General features: G+C 31.5%; 1 pseudogene; it reads left to right on the top strand.

Annotated features, from left to right (window-relative positions):
• The first annotated feature begins 6,754 nt into the window (after positions 1-6,754).
• LOC112683980 lies at positions 6,755-16,849 on the top strand (annotated as a pseudogene).
• Positions 16,850-19,313: the final 2,464 nt, after the last annotated feature.

The following is a 19,313-nucleotide window of genomic DNA, read 5'->3' as shown; positions in this document are numbered from 1 at the left end:
TGCACCGCCTAGACCGGCGGTTTCTGCGGCAATGCTAATATTATTTTTATGCATTGAACATCGCTTATCGTATAATTTTTTATTTTATTTTTTTAAATTTAAAACTAAAAAATATACACTAGAATGTAAGAACAACGGCTGCTTTTGGACATTTTGAATAGTAGGTACACTGAAAAAATAGAAATAAAAACATATAAAACACATTGTATATATACACAATGTACGCGTAGTATAACAATACTATACTCGTAGATTTATTAGTTGTTTTTTATAATAATGTTTTTGTTCATATTCGAATAAAATAAAAAAACACACACACAATGAATAAATAAAAAATAATAGTTAAAGGCGTGCACAAAAAGAAAAAGCAATTTAATCTACATTTGAATGCCCCGGGAAGATAAACTGGAAGAGGAAATGACGGGATACGTTTTCAACGAATGTTTTTGACTGTTTGGCTGAACGAATGGTCTGAGAAACCATCTAGAGTACATTTTTTTGGTTTATACGCTCTGTGTGGAGGTAAGAAAAAAAATTTGTGGCTACCTTTCTCCGACTGTTCTAATAATTAATATTAACCTACTGGTCGGCGAACACGTTTTAAGAATAAAACTCATTTGCACACCGTATGCGCACCTCCACTGTTGCTGCAGAAATTGACATCTTTCGAGATTTCACCGCTGTATCGAACACATTCGTTTCATCCTCTAAGGCCGTCGGTGAATTATTGCTATAGCCAAACGCGTTTGCATGTAAATTATTGCTGTTTTTTTTTTCTAATTCACATTGGGTGGGCGTGATGTGTTAGCTCTGAAAAACATGAGGTATGTCCATAAATTTCGCCGCTCAATATCTACGTTATCGGGTTAAAACGTCGAAAGTCCAAAATTATGTGCTCGCAAGTATTTTTCAATCATTTCACGCTTTCCGATGCCAAGTATGTTCGCCGTGAAATCTGTTGAAGAATTTTGCTGGAGCCCACCCAAAACGATTTCCGTTTACGAATAAATGTTTATTTCTAAGTTCAATCGGTGTTGGTTAAGTTTTCTCGCTGTGCACGCACGACTTTCCGTACAAGACGGACACAACAGCTCTGCGCAGGTTATTGCGTACACATCCCGCGCTCCGCGGAGAGATCGAGTCATAACGATTTACACGGCGACGACGAACGTTTGACAATGCGAAGATCACGTTTTTCGTCCCCGCCGCCGACCCTTGTTCGAATGATTTACCGCTCGGGCTGAAATTAAAATCACATCGCGCGCAACGTAAACTCGACAATCGCGAAAGTTTGATTCGCGACACGGCTGCGGGAACGATCGATGCGCTGGTGGATTCCGCATAGTCATTTCTGCGACCACGATCCCGTCGCATTCCTCAGCCGCGATTTCAGTTCGATTTCCGGTGATCGCGTCGCGTCCCGCATGATCGTAAAGGGTCGAAACTGTTCGACGGGGTGAACACGCGCGCGCGTGTACGTAATGTGTCACCCGTTACCCCGGAAACGCGCAAAATACGCATGGGTTAGGACCGCTCACTTATTTGAAAATACTGGATATCTAACGTATACTTTGGACGATTATTGTCGTTTAACCACAGTTATTCTATAACGACATTATTAATGTGCTTAAATTAGCTGCTGCAGCGACGAACGGTATCTCGGGCCCGGTGTGTGAAAGTTTGGCCACAGAATGCATCGGAACCGTGCGCGAACTCATGCACTTCGATACCGATCTCTCGGTCAGGGGCATATTTAGACTTCTAAGGGGGGCTCAACTTTTTCTTCAATTCAAATTCAACTACTTACTAGTAACATTTTTGGTAATATTTAAATCTGATGAATCCGAAATATTTGTGGGGCTTTTTTTTTTTTTTTTTAATCTATTGCCGGATCCACTTAGAATCGACTTTTGTGTAGTTCATTTTTAACACCTGTCTGTGTTTTGAAAGTTACGCTTTTGTTTTATTTGACTTTCCACTAAGTATGGACCCGACAAAAAGCCCAATTTAATATTGACAGCCATGCGTAATTTGATTTCGTTATAAAATGATCCATTAAAAAAATATAAAAAAATAATACATTGAAAAAATTTGAAATGTGTATTTCACATATAATAGATTCCTTAAATACGGATTCAGGGGGGGGGGGGATCGCAAGAGGCCGTATCTAGAAATTTTTTTCGGGAGGGGTCCAAAACATGTATATTGTAATTTTATTAAATTTAGATTTTAACTTTTGATATTTGGTTAAAAATAAAACAGAAAAAGATTTAATCTTCTTTTATTAAAATTAATATCATATGATATTATAAAATAAAACTAAAAACAATCAATGGTTAATTGGAGCTTAAGTCATTGTTGACTGAAAATATTTATGTTGGTATTATAAATAAATAATTATTTTAAACATTCGTGAAATATTGAAGAAATTTGGGGGGGGGGTCCAGACACCCTAGACCCTCCTCCAGATACGGCCTTGGGTGATCGTCCCTTTCCCCCTTAAAATACGCCCCTGCTCTTGGCGGACTTTTGAACACATACGGTGAACCGTAACGCGGCAACGTTTTAATATAATTGTTATTATCGTTGATACGATTTGCATTATCGCAAGCACCGCAGGTCTCGCGCTTGATTCACGAGTTTTGAAATGTTTCGTTACTATTACCCGTTGTTGCAGCGCATCAAACGAATTATTGAGAGTAATAAATGTACAAACGAAAACATTCATGTTCGTTTCACAACGAATTTTGTTTTGTGCATTACACGTGTACGTAATATATTCATACACGTATCACTAGGGACGTGCGGCGTGATATGAAATAATTTAATACATGATAATATTAAATCACGATTGGTAGGTCTGTATGAACTGTATGTTTAAATGAAAAAAATTGTATTTATGTTTACGCAAAACGTATTATCGCGTCGGCAAACGTCGAAAAAATGTTTACACTGGTGCAGTGTTGAAAATACAATATTTCGAAAAATAATCCACCTAGGGTGCATTTTACGTTTTTCCTTTATACTAACGTTGTTATTTGGTTGTGCCTGTTTGAATTTGTTTTCAATTTATACTTCGAAAATATTGTTCAGTGATGCTGAATTCATATGTCTATTATCGTTCTATAAATATATATATAAATAAAATGAAAAACCCTTGTTTAAACATTTTTTATAAAAAACGCTAACATATCGTTTATATAAAATTAAAAGTTTGTCAAATAAATATGTTCATTAATTAAATCCTTAAGCAGCTATATACCTTGTATATATATATATATATAGTATATATACTGTTCACCGATTTAGTGAAATAAATATAATTTTTTATTTTTAAAAATTAGTGGTATTTCGGTATGCCCATGCGCAGTAAATAATGTTTTTTTTTTTAAATAGCAACATCTATTTTGAACTTCACATTCAAATGGGCATAATTTTCCCCGTAACTGATGTATCAACTATGGTTCTAAAAACAAAATTGATTGAGTAAGAGCTATTTCAATTACAATAAATAATACATTTTTACAATTTATTAAAATGTATAAGACTATTTATAATTATTTATTATTGGTTCCTTTTTGATTATTTAAGGTATTTTTTTTTTATAATATAAATTTTTTTATTATAAACAAGATTAACATATTATCAACTTACAAACAATTAACTAAGAACCAACAAAATGTACAAATGCTTTTAATTCATGGTAGATGCTATAGAAATGTCATCAGTCAGCAGAAATGTATGAAGAACAATACTTAAGTCGGTATCATCTACTTGTACTACACATAATTTTTATTAAAATTAAAATGGAAATCCATGTAAATAATATTAATGAAGATGTAGATCTTTAAGTTTTGGCTTATATTAGAATGAATCAACAATCTTCGGTTGGACTGTTGTAATCGATCGAAATAATTTTGTATCCATATTATATTAATCTGGTTTATAATAAGCATAAAAAAAAAAAAAATACATAAAAATATTGAAAAAATAATTAATAATAAGAAAATATAAATTGTTTTATTCATTTTAATGAATCGTAAAAATGTATTATTTATTTAATTTGAAATTTCTCTAATGAATAAATCAATTTTGATTTTAGAACTATAGTTAATCTATTCAAATTACTTAAAAAGTAGGTCTATCCGAATTTGGTGTTAATAATAGGTTTTGTTATTAAAAATAAAAAAACATGTTTTCTGTGCATGCGCATAGTTACTTAGATATCACTTCTAAAAAATTCGATTTATTCCATTATAATCCAACCGAGAAATTTAGTATTCCCTAAATTGGTGAACAGACTGTATACATTATACTATACTTTAAAAGTATTGTAACATTATATAGTTTGCTTTCTTATGTTGTTTAAACGACAGCATCTATTACCGTGTGATCGGATAATTCCGTAACGCGTAATGTGACGTATTTTAATAAAGAAATTGTAGAAAACCATAAAAAAAATGTTCTATATACTTCTATTGTAAATATTTTATAGTAAAAAAAGGTAAAGTGTGTGTGTAGCTAGAAACCTTTTCTTATTCGTACGAAAAATACAGAATACGATCAACTGTTAAAGTTTCGTTAATATACTTCTAGATAAATGACTTGGAAATCCTGGGAAAAATCAGCTGCACACGTACCGAACCGAGAGTTAGCCGAATAGTCAATATACCGTTTTTAACTTTAAGTCTGGAACATTAATTCTGATTGTGTGTTATTGTTTAACTTGTTTCGTTTCTCTCGTATCATTTAAAGACCACAAATCAAACAGACTGCTGTAAATGTAAACTTATTTTACGTCTGAGAGCGCATTGAACGAATCAAAATAAAAATGAAAATTAAAAAAAAAAAAAAAAACAGTAAAATATAAAGATCAGCTGCGGCTTATTAAACTTATGTATATATTTGAAACGATCCTTGTGTTCGATGGGAAACAAGACGTTACGCGATCAATAACTTTTCGACATTCGGACAGTTTTAAATAGAGTTTTGTAAAACCTATTCACACAAGTATACGCATTTTGAATAATATTGAAACTACCTACACATATCACAGATCAGTAGTGACGATCTCTATACTGAAGTCAGGTCTTGGTTTGACATCTTTTGAAAATGTAGAATGGGGTTGCATCATATTAGTCCAAAGTCTGGCTGCTTTTTTTGTACGAAAGTTTCATTAAAAAAAATAAGAAAAAAAATACTCTTCTAATATTTCTAACTACAATTTCTGTTCAGCTATTGTGTTAACAAAATTATTGATTTATGCATAATTGATATCAATGATTACATACTATTCAAGAGTTTTATCAAAGATTTAAAACTATATTTATTGACAAAATGTCCAGCTAAATAATATGATGACTTCAAAGAATATAAAAGCGATCCAAATGCAAGTAATGTAGAGGATGAAGAAGAATGGCAAGATTTAAACAATTTGGAAGTTTAAAAAATATTTTTGGAATAATTTATACTATGAATATTAAATTATAATTTGAGCTTTTCTATACAATAATTAAAATAAGTTTAACATTGCCTACATCTGGTTTTACTTCAAAGTTTTTCAAAAGTAAAAATCACTACGGATTAAAACAGGTTAGAAAATTTAATGATTATTTCTTACGAACAGTATATAAACATATATATATCAAAGGGAAATATAAAACTAAAACTGTATATTTCATCATTAAATTATTAAATATAGTTATTTATAGCATTATTAAAAAATGATAATATATATTATTTTGTTTATTTAAGGTGACAGATATATTTTTGGGAAAGTCACCAGTATTACTAAGTTATTAACATTTTGATATTAAAATTTGTGTACCATGATTCTTAGTTACAATTTTTTTTACGTGATATTTTGTTTTTTATTTTTTTGTTTAAATAATTTCAAAGTATGCATTTAGAATATATAGGTATATAAAAACGATAATATTTTATAAATGTCAGGAGCCATAGCGAATAGTTCATAAAATGTATCAAAAATTTTAGAGGAAGTTAAAAAATTCAATTAAAAAAAAAATACTTTAACCAAGGTCAAATTTCTGTATTATTTTTGTCGTATATACAAAAGTACTAAACTTAATTAAACTCGATACAACTTATAGTACAATGGGTACAATATTCTATCAAGTAATACAGTTTATTATTGCGCTTTTATTCCAGTACAAAGTAAGAAAAGTGCAAATTTGTTTTAGGCTTTTGGGTCATTGAAAAAAAAGTCGATGTGCGATTTCGAGTTTCATCGTTCTTGGCAGTCTTGGTTGAATGTGCGAATTGAAATTTTTTTCTAATTTTTTGGTATATTTTTTTAAATTTTCTTTTAAAATTAAATATTAATATTTTTTGGGTGAAATAATCCCCCCCCTCACCCATATACGTCTTTGGGTCGAAATTTAGATATTGTGGCTTCTTTAAATATTTTTCATCCCACTACATTTTTAGGACATCGGCACGAATCATCTGTAACTATTATCTGTTGGGGTTCATCGTGAAACTTATCAAACTTCCCGCGGTCCAAAACACTTTTTTCACCAATTAACAAACAACGATTATACGGTTTATTAATATTAAAAACGATATTCATATTGATCGACAAAATTACTGCAATCGCAAAAATATAACAAACGAACAAGAAAGTATTTTAGCATGTGATAATGTAAAAAATTAGTATTTTTTCTTCAAAGGCGTCTTTTAGTATTTGGAGTTCAGCAGCTCGAGCAACTATAAATATAATTATGCGACCAGCAGGATGTCCGCCCCAGCACTACTGCCGTGGTACACCGTACAAATGAACACGTACGTCGCGATTCGTATAACTACAGGTACGTGCGTTACGGTAACGTTATTGTCATCTCGTGTTGGGTTCGAACAGTTTGTAGTGGTTTTGACGTTGAAATAATTTTGCTGTTCATAAAACCGTGTACTACACATTTTACCAACTGACGACTTTCCATGTTCGTACAACAACAATAACAGCAGCGTAAAGCATGTACCATAGCGCGAAATGTTGCTGACGAGCGAGTTCAAAATCTTCCGAATTCCGCGTACATTCGTGCGACCGCGTGGATACGCTTTCAAAATCTGACAGATTTCGTGTGTACGCATACCTACCGTCGTTGTCCGTCCATCGCGGCCGGTCGACTTTTTTCATTACAGTGATGGTTTTTAACGTAGTCGTGTACGTACAGCACACGTGTAGTAAACGTATACGACGTGTAAATATTATACGTTATATAACCGTTTTGTCCGAAACGAGTTTCGGTATTGAAAGAGGGAGGGAGAAGTAAAAACAAAGCCAAGTAAAAAGTTTACCCCAAACGGTATTATTTTATTATATTATATAGTTTTGCAATGGACGGACAAGGGTCTATTTTTTATTTTATTTTTTTTTTTTGTTAAGTTTTTTTTTTTTTAATTATTGATGATGCTTTCGAGAGAAAGAGAGAGAGAGAGAGAGAGAGAGAGAGAGAGAAAGATGGATAGAGTGATAGAGAGAGAGAATAAAAAAAAACAAATAGGGCCCGACAATAACTCGCTTTAGATGTTACATCACATCCTCTCGGTCTCTTTTACGTGCTCGTATATTTCATAATGATATTTATTTCACGTCGGACGTGGCGCGTTATATTATTACTATAAAAAGTACAAAAAAAAAAAAAACAAAACAATTTTATCACACGCGGATTATTTGTATGTAGCGTGATAGTGGTAATTCTTCTCGTGACCATAATTCAACGGATTCGAGTCGAAAATACCTACGCAGAGACGGTACGTTTAATGTAAAAATCGTTTGCTACTGTATCACCCGTTCGTATTCGGCCACCCGGCTCTCTTGTACCGCCTGTGTTTAAAGGTAGTAATACTAAATAATAGGCATCGCGTGTAACAATAATAGCTTATAGTTCTGGTCATTTTTCCCACTCCTCCACCGTTGGTCCTGTTGCAGCGATAAATTTGATTTATATCACTTCGCGAGTCGGTAAATCTATGTACAACACACTATTTGTACACGACATACCGACGATTATTTCTAGTTGCCAATTTTTTTTTATTTTACTTGATTTTTTTTCCACTTCTTTTCTCCGTCCAGTAAACAACCACCACCCAACTCTTTGTTTGTGTCCTCTGCACCATAAAACAATCTCAGATACGGTACACGTGTGCGTGTATTGTATTTGATATTGTTGTGACTATAGTTATCCGTCCTGTAGTAGATACGTGCATCATATATGTCCGTGGAATAGGCACCGTGAATAGTGCACTAAGTTTCGTGGCGGTCCAACAATAATAATAACACACTCGAAGACAGAATTCACGTCGGAGAGTGACGGGTGCGTCAGTCATCACATAATATAACTATTGTAATATGAAATCAAGGTTTGAACCGCGAATTTTGAAACGTCTGCGGCTGCGGTTAGCGATCTTTTTGAAAGTCTAAGTTTCATTTGTGTTCAACGCGTTTGAGTTGAAAAACATATGTCGCCGGAGAAAGGGGCAGTACAAATAACGTGCACTTGTTGTATTTTTACGTTTTTAAGTTCGTATCCAAATCGTTCTCTGTTCTTTTGTGATAATATTCTGTACAATCCAAAATAAAAATAATGGTGAATTTCCAACAAAAAAAAACGAATACATTTTTATGAAAAGTATTCACTTTACGGACGACAATATGGATACATTCATAAATATAAACGTTGAATTCGTTTCATAATTAAACATTCACAATAACGTTCGATCGAATTCCGTTGAAACGGGTGAGTCGTACATTTTCTATGGTTTCTCTACGGTTATGTTCTTTTCTCTCTCAAAACCTACAAGTCTAAAATACCCAAAATAACTTATTTAAAATACTGCATCTGTTCCCGGTATTTGCAATCGCGAATGAATAAAACATCTATTACCATGCTCACACTTGTACTAAAACTCAATTTCTAAGCTGAAACCTACATATACGGTGACCACCTACGCTTTGTGAAAAAACGCGTGCACTGCGAAAAGCCATCACGCGTCACTCGTGTAGTGTAAATACATTTCGTTTCGTTAATTATCGAGAAAGTTTAAAATTGAAATTGGATTTAGCGAATCGCGACTGTTTGAGGAATACGATGAACCGAACGAATCAGCATTTCGGGGCAAAATAATTGTTTTGAGCGAACGCCAAAGCGCAAGAGGCAGGCAGCCCCGGAGCGGACTAATATTATATATTATATATTATTATTAGGACCCGGATTTTATTGCAAAGTTCATATTTTTTTTGGTTGATCATACACAATGCTTTTTAAGAACATAATTCGTTTCATGTAACGAGGGTTTCAACGGTTTTTTTATTTGTAGAGCATTTTTAGTATTTAGAGATTTATTATTTTATCCAGAATTATTATTATTATTATCCAGAAATTTTAATGTATCAATCATCAATATATTTTATATAAGACCAAACTATATTATTTACTATTTTCTATTATTACTATTTCACTTTTACTTTTCTCGTGTAAATGAAAATAAATTATTAACTTAACTTTTTCTTGATTTATTAAGTTCATTGTTTTATTGATTATTTACTTTTTTTTATGCATAAAATAATTTAAAATTTTTTTGACATATAACTATTATGTTAAATTAATTTATATTATGGAAGTATGATAGTTAATATATTTATATATTTCACCAAAATATTTATTTTTATATTATTAATTTTCAATACAAATATATTCAGAAAATAAAATAAAAATAAATATGCCACTTTTAATTGTAAGTATATTTATGCATTTTATAAAAAATTATAATGTAAGATATTTTATAAAATACATAAGATAATTATTTAAAAATCAAATTCAATGATATAATAATTTATATAAAAAGAAAAAAGAAACACGAAAAATTTACAATAACTGCAATAATATAAAATAGTACAATGTGCAAGCTAGGATTATATTATTAATAAATAATTTAATAGTCGGAAAACTATGATAAATGATTGCATTGAAAAAATTGCTTCAAAAGTATGGTAGTTAAGTTTCATTAAAAGCAAATATGTTTAGTTTATCTTTTGGTTTTACATAGTTTTACGTACGACATTTTTTTTAGACTTTAATAATAATAAATTAAAAAATATTTTAAGTACCTTCTTAACATTTTTATATAACTAATGGGTGTAGAGCAAAATTTAAAGCGAACAATTATATTTTACAACATACTTGATGGTTATAACATACGGACCTAAGGTTTTTTTTAATCCATAATTATACGTATTATAAAAAATCTACTTACAAATTATATTCGTAATTTCTATATAAAATATAAAATTTGCTTGTTGAATAAGAGTGACAGTATCGAATTATTTTATGTACAAATTGAATAATCGTCAACCAATGAATAATATATTAGTTTATTTTTCTTAATATTTCAGTTGTTTAAGAGAATAAAGCACGAGTGGCCGAAGTTTTACCACAAGATATCCGCGATTGCCGGTGATGTATCCTTGCCAGGGTTAGGTATATCTCCTTGAGAACCGACAGCTGTTAGCCGAACATGTGAATATTGTATTCCAAGCAGCAGCTACGATCAGATTCGATGAATACATACGCATTGCAATCGATATCAATGTTCTCGGTACAAGGGAAATCATCAAACTATCTAAAGAAATGACTAGGTTAAAGGTAACGTCAACTCATGACAATTAATACTTGATGGCTGTAGACAACATTTGTTTGACATTATATAAGTTCAAACAGGTGAATGTTTTGGATATGGAGGCGATCGTCTGTACTCGGTTTGTACCGCAAAATTCATCGTTTGTATCGAAAGCCTTATATTATATTATGAATATTTTAAGTTGAAGGTGTCTAGCATCTCTTCATTAAGCGTTAATATAAAAATATCGGGCAAAATATGACTATTTCACGATTCAATATACGCACTTGTGACGCAGCAGTTATCGTGATCCTAGTGATTTTTTTTTTTAATTTTTGTAAATTCCAAAAATGAAAAATAATTTTTTAATCCAAGGTAATTTTGGTTTTCTAAATACATTGAATATTAGCCTTAAGTAGAAGGTCCATTGATTGTACTAGCACCCCTTAATTTTAATTTTTGTATTTCATAATTTTTTTTTAAATAGGGTTCTACAATTATAATATATTCAATGTTTTTTTTTTGCATTCATGGTTCCAACGATTTTTTTCATTTCCTTTTAACCACTGTCTTTGTGTGTAATTTCTTCAAATTATGTATCAAATCGCTTAAATGTTTAAAACAATTATCGAGGAAAAACGGTTTTATGTTATAACCTCTAATAATAAGCGGAAAAAAAACTACAAATGAATCTAGATTGTTATTTACTTAAACATAGTATACGAGTATAAAGAAAATAATCGTAATAAATTCGATCAATTATGTATACCCATAGTGATGTTTGATTTGGTGCTTATTAGAAATACTGTGTACAAGAAAGAAAGAAAGAAAAATAAAACAACACGAAATCTTTTGGCTTCAAGAACATTATTTAATGCAATTGGATAAAATAACGTGACTAGTCCGTGCGTATACATCGATAAATTTTTTAAATCGTATTCTGGGATTCGTAATTTTAAAACAAATGACACTCAAATAATGAACGCGTAAAAGTTATGTAATACCGTGACTTAACTAAAAAGTCCTAAATTCGTAAAAATACAATAAAGAAAACAATTGAAACAATGAAAACTTTATAATTCCACAAAAAAAAAAAAAAAAAGTAAAATAAAATGAAATAATAATAGTACTATAAAATAATTTATAAGTAAATACAATAATTTTTTTTTTGTCATACAGCCCTTTTATGCCATACCTACATGGATATAAATATAGTTATAAAACATTAATTATTCTTCTTGTTGATTTATTTAACAATCATAACACACAATCGCCCTTTGCTAAAACCGTGTCCTAGCTTTATAAATGTTTATGAGCGTGTGTGTATTATTGTTCTTAAAAATTATCTGTAAGTTATTTTTATTTACACATGTGTACGCCGCGTTAACCACTTTATCAACTCGGGTCTTGAAAAAAAATTGTCTATACTATCGCACGTATTTGTCCGATTTATCGATAGACACAAACACACACACGCACACATACGCCGCAGTAGCAGTATATTTAGAAACGAGTGCTCATCGGTTGTGCCAAAAAATAAATTTAAAAGAGACTAATGCACACGTAAATACATATTGATCGTGGTTTTTCTATCTCTCTGCCTGTCAAATTTAAATAGATATCTGTGCGTATAAATATAAACAATTATACGGGATGGCGGCTAGACATTTCTATAAAAATTATAGCACTTATTACAAAACATATACACGAGTTATTAAATTAATTCATACATAGCGGTTTAACGAAAAATTATTATTAACAGCTTTGTTTTTTATACGTCGTATAATAACGCAATAAATACTACTCATTAATAATCAAACCATGTGTAATGTCTGGTGTTCAAACGACGTTAAAGACATTATAGTATAAAGATATTTGGTATATTAGACTTCTATTTTGTGTTCACCCGTAAAAATAGTTCCTCATATAACTGATCCGAATCATTTATTTCACTCGGACAACGCATATATATCTAGAATACGAAGGAAACAAAAGCACAATTAAATTCCATTTTAAAATTCTGCAAGTGAAGCTAATCTATTTTTTTTAAAGAACATTATTTGGAATATGATAAGTTATCATGAGTTTATTTATGATTTTCTAAAATGTTGGACCTAGGGTTAATTGTCAGTTGTTCATATTTTTGATATTGTATTTTTAAAGACGATAATAGCTTACGATAATTCGTTGTATCTGAAATACGATTGCAAGTGCAGATCCGGTGTACAAAATATAATAATTGGCTTTAAGCAGTTTTACTTAACTTGACTTCCGAACCATGTATATTCTTCATTATGATGCGGATCTATGTTCACTATAACTAGTTGAAAAATGTTTGAAAAAAGAACAAAGATAAATATAATATTAATCGTTATAAAATTGATCGCATAGTTTTATATTCCAATTAAAACGACTAAAAATAAAAAAAAATAAATACAGCGAAACTGTACGGCCGAAATCATCTGTTTCAGATTTATAGAAATTATTGAGTTCCAGCGAGTATATTGTCTGTATGTTGCCTTTTTTTTTTTCGTTTAAAACGTTTTCAAAAAACAATATCGAATCATTAGGATGCAATACAAATGAAACGTATATGTATAATACCATTTATACGTGTATTAGGCGCAACGTACTTGGGCCATACGCATTCGACGTAATAATAACACATTGTGTATTATATATGTACGTATATGTATATAACATTATGAACTGTATATGTGCATAAATGCCGTTACGTACACGCGTGCCATTAACTCGGTGGAACGAATCCGGTAGAATCGTTGTTTCAAGTTTTTTAATATTTTATTGATCGACTTTCTACGGCTTTGGATTAGGAGGCCATAATCGTTTTACGTACAATTTCTTCTCTCTCTGTTTCTTTCTCTTTCTCACTGTATATCTGTCTTGCGCGCAAAATCGTGCTCAGCAAACCGATGATTCTAATGCACAGATATAATGTTAATGGAAAATAAAGATTTACCGCCGCGCACACGTGCAAAGTTGTAAAAATGGTAATTTATAATGAACGAGCTTGTCCCGTGAGCAAACAGTTTTATTTCACTTTGTAAGTGGATAGTATAATACAACGTGTACCTAATACTATTACGTTATATGTATATGTACGAACACGATATAATGCATATTACGTATGCATATGTGTATATAGGTATTTGTTGATGCGATAACTTCTCAGCTGAACGCGTGTGCGTCGTATGAAATTCGCGAAAAAAGAAATAAAAACTCCTAAAATGATTTTCAAAAGAAAAAAAAAATTTAAAAAAAAAATAATAACAATAAAGTTTTTGGCGACGTGCTCTGGCGTGGTAGTGAACACACCAAATAGAGGAGGTACAAAAGGGTTTCCTGAAAGTTTTTTTTTTATATATCCCCCCAAACATCATAAATCACCGAGTGAATTTAAATTCCGCCAAGTTAATTTGTCCCAGCGGAAGATTCGAAGACAAGAACGGGGCGAAATTATTTGCCGCAGAAAATATACATAACGTCACGTCGTTAACCAGATGAATATTTTCGAACAGAAAAAAAACGATAAGTTATAATCATCGTAACAATAAAACTAATGAAATTGTAAATATAACGGTGGTATAAAAAAAAAGTAAAATTTTATGTTTCTTCATACACTTGTTAATAGTGCTCTGCACGGTTCGTTATTTAATGGACTAGACCGGACTTCAAATTTTACCAGGGGACCGAAGTCGGACCGGACCACACTTAAACGTTAATCAAAGACCAAAATTGGACCAAACCGACGGCTTCATATAATTTTTAGACCGGACCGCACCAGTAATTAAATAACATTTAATAAAGTAGACCGTGGACCGAATCGTCGGTCCGATCTTAAAAAATGTTGGACCGTTTACTGACCAGTCCGTAAGGTTTAGTCTGTTAAAGACCATACCATTTGATATGTTTAGTATTACACTGGACTGGACTATCCTATCCGACTTTATAAATAAATATATACCTAAAGTTGTAGTTTTTTTTCGTTTTATTTGTTTACATAACAATCTGTATTTAGATTATAAGTATCATGATTGGCACCGGACTGAGACCGGATTGGACTGATTTCCATTTTTTTTTTTTTTTTTTGAAACTGGACTGGACTGAAAATAATACATTTGATCTGAAGACTGAACCAAACTACTCCTAAAAATTATTGAACCGGATCAAACCGAAGATTCAATAGTTTTTGTATGTTAGGACTGTACTACACCGGACCACGATCCGATCCGGTCCGGACCGAACCATGCAGAGCACTACTTGTTACTAATAATAGTTCGGATTTTGTTGAGCAGTTTCAATTTATCACGACCTTTGACCTTATCTAGACATAATACCGACTATCTTTTCATTTCGAGGGGGGAGGGAGTGGTTAGGCTAGGCTTCGGATGGTATACCTCTTGTTTCCCCTGTTATCCGGGAACTTCTGAATATCACATTTAAGTTCAATTTGACTATCCTATCACATTGGATGCGAATTCTATGGAATCCGCCAGGATAACCTATCATTATTTTCCCTTATATCATGTATTGATTTATTTCTAATTTTTGTTTTTGTTTTAGTATGTAAATTTATAATGCGGGATTTTGTTCAAAAGTTATGTTTTTAAGCGGGTTAAAGGTTGGAAATACGAATTTGATGTTACGCGTTTCCTTATGCCTTAATAAGAAATAACAATATAATAAAAAATAAGAAAAAACTTATTTATTTACAGAAATATCTATACCGAGAAAACATGTTTGGTCACTTTTTATATATACTGCACATATTAGTTGTCACTTTATATCTTATGTGGACACGAAGTCGAAATAGAGATACTAATACAAATCGACCGTACGATTATCAACGTATAATTGTATAATATCGGTTGAATGGGCATGGGATAACGATCAGGAAATGAAACCGTGCACATGTACGCACATTCACCATCAGAAACTACACTTTTTTCATAAGCGAATAACGTGATTTATGTTCTTTCATTTAGTTACTGTTATTCTAATAATAGTCTGATGATTCGAAACCGCGTGCATTAATCGATTGTATTTAATTAAAATCAAAACTATAAAACATTTCGGGAAACACATTTGTTTTTAGATAAATACGAATGGATTTAATATGGAAAGTACATCTCCATACGTAATGGAAATACAATCACATCAAATATGAATAGGTACTCATGATTATTTTTAATTTATACAATAAAAATCTTCAAGAATGATTAATTCGGATAGTTTCGTTAAAACATAATACATACATCGTAGATAAATATTAAGGTGGTCTTTAATTACAGAAAACATTTTTTTTTTTATAATTTTTAATGCACCACCTTATAATGTTGAAATAATCAATAAAATAATTATATGTTGAGAATAAAGTAACTGAATCTCAATCCTAAGATGTGCTTCAAAAGGTTTGGAATTTCGTTCAAGAAGATGGATTTTCGTAAATTACGCATATCAAAATGGAAATTATCAAAAAGTTTAAACAGTTTTTTTCAACAAATAATTTCTTTATTTATGCATCATTTATGAAAATTTTGCAAAAAAAATGTCCTCTACAACTAAGGACCACCATAATACTTATTCATTTATGTTATTCATTTATATGATTTGCTTTCAAAAATAATTATGCAAAAAGCGAACTTAGAAATGTGGTTGGCGTCAAATGCTATTTCTAAAGTGGTAAAAAATATAAAAATAAACAAAAATTAATTCTGTATACTTTTAATAATAATTCGAAATCGTGTGGGAGAAAAACTAACTGAATACCATGATAATTTATAATTTAATATTATATTTATATTATAAATATACAGAAATAAAAAATAGTATATTATTAAATTATTCGTTGTGGTTTATATGTATTGGTTAATATTTATAAATATGAAAATGTTTTGTTGCATCTAAAATACAATTACATAACGTGCAGTATCGTTATCAATAATAATATTAAACTTCGGCGTAGAATTTTAAGAATGATTTTAATTATTTATTTACCTCAAAATTCCATTTAATGCCTCATTATTAAGCCTAGAACCGTGTTTACTTTTTAAATGTTTTTTTTTAAATATTGTTGCAGGTTAATATAAAACTAAATTTTACTTCAAAACAACCTCGTTTTATCCGGATTATCATTGTAATTGATAACCGTTATACACAATATCGAATTTCTTTCGCAAATGAGATATAAAACCGACCAAGCACAGTGCTGACAATCGTTTGACCCGCAACATCAAGGTTGTGTACTACGGAAAGCGGTTTCGACTGCATTATAAAATCTAAACGAGCCGGGAACAAAATAGTTACGGGTGGATCGATACCGTAACCGGTGTCAGAGATCCTATTTCGGCGTCGGTTCGTCGTTTTTTGTCGAAAAAGTTGATTTATTGAAGTACAGAGTATCGGTCGCATGTATCGGAAGATCGGTAAAAAAAAAGGGTATCTCCGAAAGCAATGGGAAAATGTTTCGAGTAGAAAAACTAAATCGTTGCGAATGATTTGTGTACGTACACGAACACCACTTGATGAAAATATCATGATGATGATGATGATGATGGCGTATATGATCGCTGTAGCAGGTGCGTACGTTGATAAGGAAACGTGAGGGATTCCGTACGGGACGCGTGATTCAGATGATCGCGTTATTAGTGCTCAATACAGCGGCTCGTATATCGTATATCGTAAAAGTTAAAGGCACGGACATTCGTTGGGCATTTCAGTGCTGCCCGGTCGGTCGGAGGTCAGCTGTGGGGATTCGTTCAACGAAATTTCGTGTTCGTGGTACGTCGACGGGGGCTGCAGTTGACCCCGTTCGGCCTAGGTTGTAACTGAAGTTGGCCCCCAGCCCGTCAAGCATCATTTTCCCATTTAAAATTTGTTTCCATCACTCCCTGTTACTACATGTCACTACCTGTAGACAACCTGGGAACCAATTCGGCAATTGGGAACCAATTCGTAGTAATCCGTTGGCGTGCTTATAACAAATTTGTTCGTAGGTGGAGTCCATCCGTTCGACGTCCATAGGGTGAAATAATGCTTCCCCTTATTTACGCGATGATGGCAATCGGCAGTTGCTTATAGACGTTACTTCACTGAAACGCGTTTGGATGAAATTGTACGTGTCTAGGTTTGAGTGTTGGTGCTGAAAAATCAAAAAAAAAAAATCTTAAAAAAAACCTTTACAAACGACGCGAAAACTCCTAAAGAGGTAAGCGAAAAAGTTTCTTACAGATTAGTGTTGTGTAATGCATTGAAATGTAAAACACGTTTTGATAAATATTGTCTACAAACTTTTTATTTTCAGTATTCAAATTATTGATCGATTAGAATAATATATAACGATGGCATACCGCACACATTTTGAACACAGTTATGCGCATAGTTTTTTTTTTTTTTATTGCCATTTATACTATACTAATTGTATATCAATTTTGTACACATACATGAAATGTACATATTTACTCCGCTGAAGGAAAATTTTGTTTTTAATACGGTTCGTTGTGAACTTTAAATTCGTTTTCCAGTATAATTACAAAAACATAATTTGCAACATTTATGCACTAAGCTTTCGATAATATTGTTTGGCGTACAACGTTGTACCTATATTAACAATGACTATTCGGAAACAACCGTATTTCTAAGACACAATGACAATGGCAAGTGACAATCATGTCAATTCATTGCGAACTCATAAACTATATAAAGTGGTGCTCCTATTGAAAACAAGTTTAATATGCGTATCGGCTACGATATTTTTCATTTCAGTTTCAATAATAATAAAGCCACCGAACTTTGGTATAAAATTGCTATTATTGCTTTCATTATAATTATTATTATTGACGTCGTGCAATGAATGATAGCATTATAACGATTAAACAACCGCATAGCGAGCTGGACGTATGTTTTTAGGTTTCTATAATATATAATTTATATAATATAGTTCAGACGTTATAATTACGAAATGTCTGAAACTACTATAATATATTGCCGCTGTTACAAACAGCCCATCGCAAATTTCATTACCACGGGTTACCGTCGTTACCGATGTTATTATTTTCATAAACATATAATTTAACCCAGTCGTCGTCGGTTAAAGCATTGGGTCAACATTCTAACTGTATGATATGATACCATTGAATTGTTCGGTCGAGAAGAGATCTGTAGTAGATTTAGAAACGATTTCTCGGGGCTCCATATGTAGAGATTTGAAATATAGAAATTTAGAAAATGATCGCGATGTAATTGTTAAAACATTGAAAATATTTGCAGTAGAATTAACTGAAAACGGTTTTTTCTGATTTTCAACCTTATCCATCCATTTTTCTAAGTATATGAACCAAATATATAATATATATACGGAATTTGTAAATGTTGAGAAACAATAAAAATATATCTAAGCCAATCTTTACATAATTAGATAAATTTGAAGCCATTTTTGGCCAAGTTTAAAGTTTTGAGAGCTCATATCTGAGCTTTGAATAAATTGTTTTTAAATTGAAATTTAAAGTTATTTATAACTTTTGAGACTATCGATATTTTATCAAGGATTCATGAATTAGTTTCATTTGTCTGTGGAGTATGATAAAAACATGTCAAGATAACAATACGGTATGATATATATATATAGATAAAATAAATGAAAGTCGAATGTAAAT

Source organism: Sipha flava, unplaced genomic scaffold, assembly GCF_003268045.1.
Source record: "Sipha flava isolate LNK unplaced genomic scaffold, YSA_version1 104_pilon_pilon, whole genome shotgun sequence".
NCBI classification, from domain to species: domain Eukaryota; kingdom Metazoa; phylum Arthropoda; class Insecta; order Hemiptera; family Aphididae; genus Sipha; species Sipha flava.
Note: the sequence above shows the minus strand (reverse complement) of the source record. Positions and strands in the feature narration are given on the sequence as shown.